The sequence below is a fragment of the Arachis hypogaea genome, chromosome 14 (genome assembly GCF_003086295.3).
Source record: "Arachis hypogaea cultivar Tifrunner chromosome 14, arahy.Tifrunner.gnm2.J5K5, whole genome shotgun sequence".
NCBI classification, from domain to species: Eukaryota; Viridiplantae; Streptophyta; class Magnoliopsida; order Fabales; family Fabaceae; genus Arachis; species Arachis hypogaea.
Window position 1 is genome coordinate 133,130,305 of NC_092049.1, and position 13,912 is coordinate 133,144,216.

Sequence of the window (13,912 nt, forward strand, 5' to 3'; positions counted from 1 at the left end):
TGTACCAAAAACTTACTTGAATGAGAAGAGCCTATATTAATTTCATCTATAAAAAGAAGGGAATGACCTATGCTAAGCAATTTTAATTAGTGTAAATCCAATAGTAGATTCTTTACCATAATATCTCTCTAATAAAATTATCATTGACTAGTAATTGATGATAAAAAAATATATACCATTAAATACTATGTATTATTTGCCCAAAAAAAAAATATGAACGATATTATATATATTATATTGTATTAGGTATATGATTAATGAAAAATCTATAAATATTAGTAATATATAATAGAATGTTATTTATAGTTGATTATAATAAGAAATATTTCTTTTTTAGAGTAAAGTATCGTTTTTGTCCCTAACGTTTTGGGTAAGTTTCAAAGTTGTCCATAATGTTTCAATCGTCCTATTTAAATCCCTAACGTTTCAAAATTGACTCAATGTTATCCTGCCGTTAGGGATCCGTTAACAGAATTGACGGCGGAACAAAATTGAGACGATTTTAAAATCATACTCAACGTTTCTGGGGTCAAAATCAATTTCGTCCCTGACCTTTTTTCCTTATTAAAATCATCATCAACGTTACAAAACGTTATAAAATCATCCTTTTGTCCATAAACAATATTTTTTGGACAATTTTACCCTTTTGCCCTTTTACAAAAATAAAATAATATTAAAACTAATATTAAAAAACAAAAGAAACCCTCTCCATCCCTGTCGTATCTCTCACTCTCTTTCGGTCTTTCTCTTCTCTCCCTTTCCGCCACCCCACCATCGCTGCCCCCACCTCCTTCTCCATCTTCTTCTCCCTCTCCACCACCACCTCTCTCTCTCTCTTCACTACCACCACCACCACCTCCACCACCATACCACCCACTACCCTTAACTCTAACACCAATTCTGCTAACTCTTCATCCATTAAAATCAATATCTGAATGGTTGAACAATATCACCCAATCGGTTGAACAAAATCAACACCCCCGCACCAACATCAATTGAATGCTCAACGCAATACTCGAACAGAGAAACAAAACCCCCACAAACTCAGCACCAAAAACAATTTTATAACCGCAACCCAAACAAAAATAAAGAAATCCATAATTTAAAACAGAATTGTAAGGGGGTTTGTTCCTACTTTCGCATTAAGTCAAACACCTGCAAAACAACCCCGATATCTCCATCTCATTTCTCCTACTCTCTTCGAATTTTCCCTTCCCCAAATCACAATTCTTCTTCTCAGCTTAAACAAAAAACCTTTCCCCTTCAACCAGTTCAGCAACAACAACCACAAAATAAATTTCAAGGGTTAAGTACTTTAGATTTAGCAACAACAAATTCAGCATTTTCAGCCATTTCAACAACAACAACCATAAAATAAATAAACAAAAATTTTAGATTTAACAATTCAACAATCATCATCAATTGCAACTTCAGATCAAAATCAGCAATAATAGAAATGTTTTATGTTCTTCAAAAATAAAAAAAATAAAAAAGGAAGCACGAAAAGAGGAAGGAAGTGACAAAAATAAAAAAATTCTTCCTACTACTGCTGGCGCTGGCGCTGTCGCAGCTGTGGGTGTGATGGAGCTCGATGCTGACAAGAAGAGCTTTTTCTGCAGACCCGAACTTGATCCGGCCAAAGGCCCGTGTGATTTTGCGTGTGGTTGAAGAGGATGCGATTGCATGTGAAGATCCCGTAGACCTTGCGGTAGCGGAGATGTGGGAGCGCACGGCCTCTAGAAGGCAGAGGGTCAGGGCTCAAAGTTTCAATCTTGGTGACCTAGCTGTTGTTGCTGATTCTGCAGTGGCTGTGGTTGTGGTTGCTCTCTTTGGGAGAGAATCCAGTCACCGTTAACCCGCTCATGATGAACCCTAATCTTATTAGAAGGATAAGCGATGTCTTCGTTGGTTGTACGAAAATAAACATAGTAATGGTGAGGCCCAAGTCTGCCGGTGATCTCGTCGGACCACCAACCGTCATTGTCGAAGGCATCAACTGCCTAGTAGAGAGAGAACTCGCCGCAGGAGGAAAGGCCGGATGTCTCTCGGGAAGAGCGTTTCGGTTAACGGCTCAGAAACCATCACGGAGGAGTGTCTTGTAATGGTGGTGGGCATGAGGAATATGGGTTGGGTCAGGGAGGTGAAGGTAAGGAATTAGTGGTGAATTATGGTTGAGGCAGTATGGTGAGTCCATTGGTACTTGGTGGCATGCATAGAGAATGGGAAGAAAGGGAAGAGATACGGGAGTGGGGTGGGGTGGGGAGAGAAGAAAGGGAAGAGACACGGAGTGGGGGTGCAGGTGTGGGGTGGGGGTGGGGGTGGGGGGAGGGTTTTATTTTTATTTTTTAATTAATATTATTTTTATTATTTATATTAATTATTAAGGATAATTTGGTAAAAAAAAATAAAATTGATATAGAAAATGACGATTTTATAACGTTTTGTAACGTTGGGGATGATTTTAATAACAAAAAAAAGTTCGAGACGAAATTGATTTTGACCCCAGACCTTGGGGACGAAAAAAGTACTTATCCCTTATATTAACTTATAACTTTAAGTGTAAAATTATAAAAAAAAATAAATTTATTTAGAATAAAAGTAATGTGATTAAGTATAATTTACTTAGATGTGATTAAAAAATAATTGAATATTATGTACAGTAAAAAATTGATATTATTAAAGGATAAGAAACTAAAATTTGTTTCTATATATCGTTTTTGTCCAACATTTTCGTCCTATTTAAGTCTCTAACGTTTCAAAATCGTCTCAATTTTGTCCCGCCGTCAATTCTGTTAACGGATCCCTAACGGCAGGACAACATTGAGTCAATTTTGAAACGTTAGGGACTTAAATAAGACGATTGAAATATTAAGAACAACTTTGAGACTTATCCTAAACATCGAGAATAAAAACGATTCTTTACTCCTCTTTTTTATGTCTAAGTATCCAATTGTGTGAGAGTTTCTTTGTGTGCTTTTCTTGTCTGCTATGCACGCTTATTAAAGATATAATCTTGTATCAAAAATCAAAGTGTTACAATATCCTTATCCCTTATAACATATAAAATATATTTTATGAAATTGTGATAATTTGAATTAATTTTTTTAACAATTAATTTTTTTAATTTGATTTTGATATACTAATAGTATAAAATAATTCTACATGTGCATTTAATTATATAACGTCACATCAACAAAAATAATCATTTTTAATATTGACTGCTTGAATAGTTATCTAATAAAATAAATACAAAGCGTGTAAAATATTTTATACTGTCAATGTATCAAAATTGTTTCTTAAATTATAAAAATTTTAAATATGTACTAAATAAATTTAGAATTACCTTATGTAGGACAAATTAATTACATCTATTAAAAATATATACTACGTTTTTCGAAGGTTATCTGAAACTAGTGATTTGGCCCTGAACGTGAGGTCCAAGTTCCTTTTTATAATGATGCTGACATCTCCTCCGAAGTGGTGAAACCGTCTGAGGTCTTTAAGTGAGAATTGGGGGTGGTACATACAAGGGACTCCGATATTTAAGTTAGCAAAGATTTTAGATAGATTTTTTTAATAGATTAGAGTTGAGAAATACCTGAACTTGATGGTATTTATATAGTAGAAAAGATAAGTTTGTTACCTTGTTATAACTTGTCCACCTATCATGGTGGGTGGTTATTTCTCATTTTATCTAGAGATTGTTGAGATCTCATATTTAAATATATCAGCATGTTTGTAGGAGCAGTTAAGATTCAGCATAATAAGTCAAATAAATGAGATCAGACACGTAAGGAGAGTGACTTTGGACTCTGAAGTGAATTTTAGTCATTTTGGACCTGACTTTGAATTGTGGTTTAAGGTATCAATGGTACCCTACTCAAGGCTGAGTTCTTGTAAGTTGGGTTTGAGCATTCAATCAAGTCGTTCTTTGGATCTTACTATTGTCGCTTGAGCAAGTCGATCACGTCGGATTCCCGATGCGATTTGAGAGAACAAGTTGGGAAACTCGATGTGATTTTGAAATTGATGTGGCGTTACATTTTCGTATTCTAAAACTGATCGCACATCTTTTTAATTACCTTGGTAACCACGCACGTTATTTAAAGTGAGATGATTTTACTTTTTTTTGCCCATATTCACATTTATCTATTCTTGGCCCTTCTTCTTCTTCATGTTGACATTTTTTACTCCGTCATCTTTATTGTTATTGCTTCTTCAGGTTTCATCAAGCGTGTTTTCACTTCATCTCCTATCTTCTAGGTTTTGATGTTAATATGATGCTAATGCTTTAAAGATGAATGGATGTTGGAAAAAATAATTTCTTATGAAAAAAATGATTTCCTTCCATTTATTTGTCTTTCTTTTGGTTGTGGTTAGTTATGTTGTGGGATTTTTACTCTCGTCAGAGATGATGGTGTTGCTTTTGGTGCAGTGGCGCTATCGCTGTCTTCACTATGAGTGTTGTTATGTTGAGTGTTTTATTAAATGGGTGAAGATGAATAGTTTTTATCCTTTTATCTTGAATTATTTGGTGAGACCGACCTCTAATGCCATTGTACAAGGTGCCCCTGAATCTGAAGATAAAACTCTCGAGGTCTCTTCTACCGATCTCCCATCCAAAGTCGTTCCTTTTGATGATGTTGTTGCTTATCTCTTTCTTTGTTCTTTTTTCTTGTTTGTATATTTTTCGAGTTGTGGACTTTCTAACAAAGATATTATAATATTTTGGATATTTGTCCCCTTTTGTTAGGAGGTTTTGACTTCAATTGCACTAAGTAATGTTGCTTTGTTTGCATGCTTCTAATCTACATCTATTATTGAATAGCATTGTTAGCTTTAATTTCGCTAAGTGTTGTGCATGCTTTTAAAACTTGCATGCTTTCAACTTGTAATGTAGCTTGTAGACAACCTTGTAACTTGTATCTTTTTACCGTATGGTTTTCACCTCCACACTTTTAATTCGTCATCTCCGATTTCATTATCTCATTTGGTACAAGTTGTTTTAATTGGAGCATTATTTTATGTTTTGATTTTGTTTAAAATATTTTCACAATCCTTTCTTTTCTTTCCAACTCATTTTTGTATGAGTTGTTTGGTTGGAAGATTATTTTCTTGTTGTTTTCGCTCCTACCCTTTTTGATTTGTCATTTTCGACTTTCTCCTAACTCATTTTTCGTACGAGTTGTGGGGTATAGGATTATTTTTACGATTTTGAATTTACTTCAATTCATTTATACAATCTGTCATTGAACTCAGACATCACCCTTCATAGCCCTTACTTTGATGCGTCGTTAAAAATGCCTTCAGTAAAATCTTGAAGTCGGAAAAAATGTGCATTAGGGAGTAAGGTTCGCTTTCTATCTGTAGTATCTCTTTATTTGTACACATGGTATGATCTAGGTAGATCATTTTCGAGTAAGTCGAATATTTTGTAGTAGTTATTTTCAAATTCTTGAGTGACTTTGTTGGGATTTTTCTATTTTGTTTCTAGCTTTGTTTCACTCGGTTTTGGCCCGGTGTCATTTCGAATCAGAACGAAGTCGCCAGTTGATAAGCTTCTTCTTATGATATTCTCAGTGCATTTCATAGCCATTTTTTCTTTGGAAGCTTCTTCTTGAAGTTGTACTTTGGGGAAGAGGTCAGATTTTCCTCTATAAGCTTGGAGGTTTTCAAACTCATTATAGAGTCTAATCTTTAGGCTTTCTTCATTTGGCCCTGTTGGAATCATTGCTTCAATGTCGTGGCAAGTAGAAAGATAAATCCCCATTTGTGGGATGGAGAGTTGTCTGATGTGCTTATGGCCTATATTCGAGCTCGAAATTGTTGAATTTTTTGCATGTGGGGCTACTTCTTAAATTAAAACTTTTGTTGTAGCATCTATGCCCCTCTTTTGACCCCTGTAAATAGCAGTTATCCCCTCCTTTGTTGGAAACTTCATGCATAGATGAAGGGTGGATACCACAGTAACTAGTCGATTTAGCGTTATTTGACCTATTAATTCATTGTTGGTAGATGGGGTGTTTACTATGATGCTGTTAACACTGACGGTATAGGCTTTAGGACTTTTGCTGAAGGCAGTATAAAGGCTTATGTACCCAATAGATCAGTTTGGTGTTTCTCCTAATTTGAATAGAGTGTCTAGGTATGTCTTTAAGTCATTTTCTTCTAATTTGAACTCGTCAAAGGCAAATTTGAAAAGGATGTCTATAAAATTTTTTAGATCCACCAATGTTTTGTTGAGGCTGGCATTGGATAGGACTATTGTTATCACTAAGGGATCATTATGGCCGGGGTACCCACCTTTAATATGTTCTAGTGCAAAGGTTATAGTGTAGAGGTCGTGTTCTGTATAGTCTTTCTTGACTTGGTAGGCTTTTTCGAGATATCTTTTTTTGAAACAACTTAATTGTCTGCCTACGGCAAATTCTCTCATGATGGCGTGGACACATCGATCTGGGTTGCTTATGGGATCTGACAATCTTTCTCATTCTTTGCACTCCTATTTTATTTTGTGGTCTTTTTCTATGTACCTGAGTTGGTAGTTATTTTGCCAACTTTATTGAGGCTTCATGATCTGGGAGGTCTCTTACAGATTTATGTACTTTTCATCCCTTTCTTGCACTTCAGACAATAAAGTCAATTATCTTTTGGATATGGACGATGAGAAGGGACCTATGAGGCCATTAACGAGCCCTGTAATAACTGCTTCAATAAGCAAGTTCTGAATCTTTAAATATGCTTTGTTGAATATTTTCATGTAGGATCTAGGAGATTCTCTGACCTCTTATTTGACACCCAAAGGACTTGGAGCATATTTAGCTTTGTCTTTCTGAATGGAGAATTGAGTGAGAAAGCTCTTGGCCAAATCATCAAAAAGAGTGACCGACCTAGGTTGTCAAACCACTTCATCGCTATCTTGGTTAATATAGTCGGGAAGGTTTTGCACCGAGTTGCATCAGAGGCATCAGCCAGATACTTGCGACTCTTGAAGTTGCTTAGGTGGTGTCTCAGGTCGTTCGTTCCATCATAAAAGTCCATATCTGGGCTTTTAAAGTTTCTAAGGATCTTCACTCCCCAAAGACGTGGATTCTCGATCAACTTGGGATCTCCTACCCTTGAGGTTGGATTCCAACCTCTTTAATTTTTCTTCCAACTCCCTTCATCGTCGTACTTTCTGTCGTAGGGCTCTTTCGGACCCACATTATCATTCCAGTTCGACCGATCTTGATATCCATGAACCAACCCCATAAGTTCTGTGGCGTTTCGATCTCCAAATTCGCCAGATATATGAATTTTAGAGCCTATTCCTTGTCTTTCTGTGTTTCTTTGATCTATCTTTTTGTCAGTGCCTTTCCTTCTCTCAGGGTATGCGTTGGGTTGGTTTTTTTTTATGGGGTTCCGAATCAGACGTAATGTGTCCTATCTTTTGGGTGGTTGTTTGCGATGGTTGTGTCCAATATTCCGAGACTTAGCTGAAACTAGTGTGATTTGGACCTGAATGTGAGGTTCAAGTCCTTTTTGGTGGAATGCTCCGACGTCTCCTCTGGTGATATGATACCATCCGAGTTTTTCAGAGAGGTTGGGAGTGGTGCCTACAAGAAACTCCAATGTTTAAGTTAGCAAAGATTTAATTAAATTTTTTTAGTAGATTAAAATTGAGAAATACTTTACTTTGATAGAGTATTTATATAGTAAAAAAAATAAGTTTGTTATCTTTTTTGTAATTTATCCATCTATAGTAGTAGGTGGTTATTCCCCTCTTATTTAAGAATTGTTGAAATTTTATATTTAAACATATTAACATATTTGTAGGTGCAGTTAAAATCTTGCATGTTAAATTGAATAAATGAGATTGAACACATAAGAAGAATGACTTTAAACTCTGACGTGGACTTTAATTATTTTAGACCTGTCTTTAAATTGTGAACCATGATATGAACCATAATATCTAATTTGATAAAATAAATGTGTGTGCTAAATCACATATTATAGATCAAATCAAAGTACTACCATGAGGCCATAACAAATCCTATAATATTTTTTAAAGAATTTACCGTGGACAAGTTTATTTTTCAAGTGATATATAATAAAAGTATTTGTTATTATTTTTCAAGTGATATATAATAAATGTATTCAAATTTAATAACTAATTCAGTAATCTCATCACGGAGCCTGTGAAAAATATAACGAGCATAAAAGCTTATGTTCGTATCTTTACCCTTTATTTTTATTTTTTTTGAAAGAGGAGCTCAACGCAAAAAGTGGAGTAAGAAACAACAAACAAAAAAACAAATAACAAAATATTAAAATATCCGAAGCACCTGTTATGGCCATAACACCTTTATGTCATCTCTGACATTACCATCAACAACAAAAAGAGTTTGTACTTAATCATTCAGTGTAGTTCTGAAAAGACATGTTAATAATCTCCTCTACTCCTTTTTCTTTATTCTAAAAGATCCTCTGGTTTCGCTCCAACCATATGTTCCACATAATGGCACAAAAGCACACCATCTATCTCCTGCACTCCTCTTTCCTATTTGATACCTCAGTCCAACTCTGAAAATGCTCCTTGACCGTACCCGGATATGTCCATAGAATACCAACATATGATATCCAAGTACACCATACCTGCCAAGAAAAACTACATCCAAGAAACAAGTGGTGATTATTTTCATCACCTCTGTTACATAAAAGATATAAAGTATCTTCTTGGTTGATAACTCCGAACCAACTTAGTCTCTCCTTCGTATTGATCCTACCAGTCAAAATAAACTAAACAAACAACTCCACTCTAGGTGGGACAAGCCCTTTCTAAATAGTCATAGTAAAGCTGTAACTTGATATATCCTCTGGTGCCATTTCTACTTGCAACACCTACATAAATGAGTTAGTAGAAAAAACACATTGTTTATCATATTTCCACACGACTCTATCCTTTCTGTCATATGCAAGTTTGACTAGCTTCAAAGTATGGTGAAGCTGGTTCACTAGTTCCAATTTTTATTGCAATAGTTCTTGCCTCCATTGGAAGTTCCATATCCAGGCTAACTCATCCCAGAACCCACAATCCCCTATCATGGAACCTTTTTGGTTTGAAATAGAGAAGAGCCTTGGAAAATGATCTTTGAAGGACCCTCCAAGAATCCAAACATCCTTCCAGAATTGAGTTCGTCTTCCATCACCCACCTCCATAGACAACCCATCATCTTCTGCCTAACGTCTTGATTCTTGAACTGTAACTGGCAAATATCATTCCACGGACCCCATCCTGTAAACCCCAGTTAAATTAGTAGATAATTAGTCAATAAATTAGTTTTTAATAAGGAAGATTAGAAATGGGAAAATTATATCAAATTAGGATAGAGCTCGTCGAAACGAGAATTTTGACACTAATTTCGAAAAAAACGGTCTAAAATTGGACTGAAAGGACCGAACCGATTGAACCGGATCCGAACCAGGCTATCGGTCCAACTGGACCAGCTCTTTTAAGTGAACCCAGCAGTGCTTTCTCCCTCATTTGGCTGCAGCAGCGTGAAACGCTTCCAGGGAGGGGAGAAAGCTTCCGTAACCTTACAGTAAATTTCCGATCCCCGTAACTTCTCCATCTGAGCTCCAATCGCCGCACCATTTGCGGCCACGCGTTCACCACATTGAGCTCTATATTTCTACCGAAACAATTTCACTGGTAACTTGTTTAATCACTCTCAGCTCTCTTTTCCCCCAATTTTCCAATTTTTAATGGGAATGTTGAATTTCTTTGATTTCTAATGTTTTAGGATCCAATTAGCTTGAGGAAAATGTTCACTCTTGCTTATGTGAAGTTTGGGTAAGGTGAGGATACGATAATTTTATTTTAATTTCATTGAATTTGAGCTTTGAGTATTAAATTGGATATATATGTATTATGAATGTGTATTAGGTTGTGAATAAATATTTGGAGCTTGAAATTGTGAATACTGAAACTTGGAGAAAGCGGATTAGTTGAGATTTTGAGGGCTGTGTTCTTTTAGAAAAATTGTCTTGGAATAATACTTGGGAATCGGCTAAGATATGGTTTAGGTTTCTTGCATTTAATATATAATGTTCTATGAAAACTTAGGCTAGATGACCATAGGATAAGCTGGAATGCAGGTGTATGTTTAATGTTTAGTAATTTGTCGATGAATATATTTGGTTGAAGTTTATTGGATAATTAGTTATTAATTTTGGATGGTGAATGTTGTTATGTTAATTTGGAGAGAATTATGGTTGAATGTTATTGTTGATGAACATGGTTGGTTTGGTGCATGTTGATTAACTAATGATTTGGTGAATTATTGATTTGAGGTATAACTATTGTGGAGGTTGTTGTGATAATGAGGTATTTTGTGTTAAAAGCCTAGGATTTGTGAACTATGATTCTTAGTTGAATTTTGGTTGTTGGATTTGAATATTGTATGAGTTTAATTGTTGATCCGAGGTAGATTTATTGTGGAGATTGTTATGATAATGAGGAAGGGTATGTTGAATTGAAAAGAATGCAGGTTTGGACCCGAAAAGGGTGGCAAAGTCCGAGTTTTAGAGGAGATGCTGCCGAAATTTTATAAAAATTAGAGATTTTGTTTATATGATTATTTAAAAAGATTTAGATTCAAAGGTTATATGGTTTGATTTTGAGTTATTAAGAAAATGAGCATGTTTTAAGTTTGATTCATTTAGAAAAGAATGAATTATGTTTTGAATTGGAACTATTGATAGACGGAAATGGGAGGTGTGATAATGATGGATAAGGATTGAATATGATTAACGTATAATGATGAATGATATGCGATTGAAAATGATGTGGATGTTGATTAATTATAATTGAATTATTTATATGGCTTATGAATTTGAATAATCTGAGATACGAGATTCCCTGGATTAAGTGTCGTGGCTTGCCACCACGTGTACCAGGTTGAAAACTCGATACTCTGTTGACCCTACGACATAAGTGTGACCGGGCACTATATAAATTCCCGGGAATGTTACCCCCATTGAGAAATATTGATTATTTGAGAAAAAGCTATGCATAGACTCTTGGGGATGCACGTCGGGGGACAGTCTAAGTACAATTCAGACTTGTCGGGTTGGCTGGATAACCGACAGATGAGCCTCATCAGCCATAGGACAGGCATGCATCATATGCATATTACTTGAATTACTTGCTAGTGCTTTAATTGGGTGTGCCTATATGTACTTGCCATGCTAAATGTGTATTTGTTACCTGTAGTAATTGTAATCTTCTTGTACTTGCCTTTATCTGTCTATTTGTCTGTGAAAATGCGTGATGGAGTTGGAGGTATGGAGGAATGGCAGTATGGGACTTAGATTTAAGGTTAAGTTAAGTTAGGTTTAAATGTTTTTAGAAAATCACCTTTTATGGCTTCTGTTTAATACTTTAAGCTCTATAATCTGAGTGTCGGCGTTCTAGGATTGCCTCTGGCATTCCCAGGACCTTATATATTATGTGTGTGGCACATTTACAATACTGAGAACCTCCGGTTCTCATTCTATACTATGTTGTTGTTTTTCAGATACAGGTCGAGAAGCATCTCGTTAGGCGTCTGGATTCTTGAAGCAGAGTGGTTACATGGTTATTTTGTTATGTTATGATGTATATATATGTACTTGGTTTTCTCTCCGCATAACTTGTTCTTTTGACCCTCCTAGAGGTTTATGGAGAGGCAGGATTGTGTATATGTACTTTTGGGTTTTGGATATATATGTATAGATATGTAAATATTCTCCGGCCAGTCTTGACTTCGCAGGCTGAGTTAGGAGCTTGTTATTTTGTATCTTTGGCACTCTATTCCTACTTCTGTTGTCATATGTTCAATAGTTATAGTTTCCTTGGCACGCAAGTTAACTCGTTCCTTGAGCGTTGCGCTTTTATTTCGCGATTTTTATTTCCTCTATTCTTCAAGGATCCTAACATATTATAATTCTTCTGCTATTATATGTACTCATTTTATTTTAGAGGTTGTAATACCACACCACCTCTGTTTTACGACTTAAGCGTAAAGCTTAGTATGGTAGGGTGTTACATTGTGGTATCAGAGTAGTTCGTTCCTATAGAGCCTGAAAGACGGACTTATTGTACTTCTGTGCATTCTCTGTATATGTGTGTATGTGCTATTAGGACATCTGATTGATATATATGGCATAAACGTTTGTGAGCATGCATTTGGAACTTAAAGCATTAGACCTGCGATATTGAGACTGATCAACTTAATATTACTTGTTTGGTGCGTATTGGGACCAGATGTCGACTCATGGACGCGGTCGCGGGCGAGGTAGAGGTAGGACAGGCACCGTTACTCCTGCCCCCATAGGGACTGATCCAGTAGACTTTATGGCTGCCCTGGGAAATATGGCTGCAGCTATGCAGGCGACAGCTGAGGCATTGGGTAATCAGATAAACCATGGTAATCATGGGAATAATAATGATGAGGATGGTCCTATGACACTTGCTACATTTCTGAAAGTTCACCCTCCGACCTTTAGGGGAACCTCAAATCCCACTTATGCAGATAATTGGATTCAGGATATGGAAAGGGCGTTACAGGCCCAACAGGTTCCTGAAGAGCAATGGGTTGAATTTGGAACTTATCAGTTGCAAGGTGAAGCTCAGTATTGGTGGCAGAGAACACAACGTATCCTACAGCCTGATGGTGCTGCAATTTCTTGGGAGGTTTTCCGAACAGAATTCTATAAGAAATACTTTCCTAATTCAGCCAGAAATGCCAAGGAACTTGAATTAATGCAGTTAAAGCAGGGACAGATGACTATTGCTGAGTATACCAGCAAATTTGAAGAGTTATGTTGCTTTTCTCGTATCTGTCAAGGTGTGCCTGAAGATTTTGCTGAATGGAAATGTATTAAGTATGAAGGAGGTCTTCGGAGTGATATTCTGAGCTTCGTTGCCCCAATGGAGATCAGGGTGTTTTCTGAATTGGTGAATAAGAGTAGGGTGGCTGAGGATTGTGTGAGGAAGGCGGCAGCAGAGAAAGGGAGTTTGAGGGTGCCTTTTCAGAGGCCTTCAGGGAGGAATTTTGCTCCGAGAGGTAGGAATTTCAAGCGTGGAGGTTTTCTTCCGCAGCAGACTCAGGGTCAAGGTAATTACAGAAGGCCGAATACTAATGCTAGTCAAGGAAAAAGGTTTGGGAAGCAACCACAGCAAGATCTGAATTGTCAGAAGTGCGGAAGGTATCACCCTGGAGTTCCGTGTAGATTGGGACTTGGAGTATGCTATTCTTGTGGATAGCCTGGGCATATGGCCACCAATTTCCGGGAGAAGAAGAAATATGAGACTGGTAGAGTGCAGCAGCCAGGGAGAGTATACACCACTTCTACCATTTGTAAGGTCCACATCGGTTGGAGAGGGGAACGAAACATGCCTTATAAGGGTGTGGATACCTCTCCCTAGCATGACGCATTTTGACGAGTGAGTGTGGGGGGCTTAGGCTATCATCCCTTTCGTCAAAGGCAAAACCGTGAGGCCTTGTGTGCCAAAGCGGACAATATCGTGCTAGTGGGTGGTCTGGGCTGTTACAGATGGTATCAGAGCCAGAACCCGGATCGATGTGCCAGCGAGGGAGCTGGGCTCCCTTAGGGGGGTAGATTATAAGGCCCACATCGGTTGGAGAGGGGAACGAAGCATGCCTTATAAGGGTGTGGATACCTCTCCCTAGCATGACGCGTTTTGACGAGTGAGTGTGGGGGGCTTAGGCTATCATCCCTTTCGTCAAAGGCAAAATCGTGAGGCCTTGTGTGCCAAAGCGGACAATATCGTGCTAGCGGGTGGTCTGGGCTGTTACACCATTGGTGCTGAGGGATCTGAGACACTGATTAGAGGAAATTGTGAAATGGCTGGTAAAATCTTAAATGC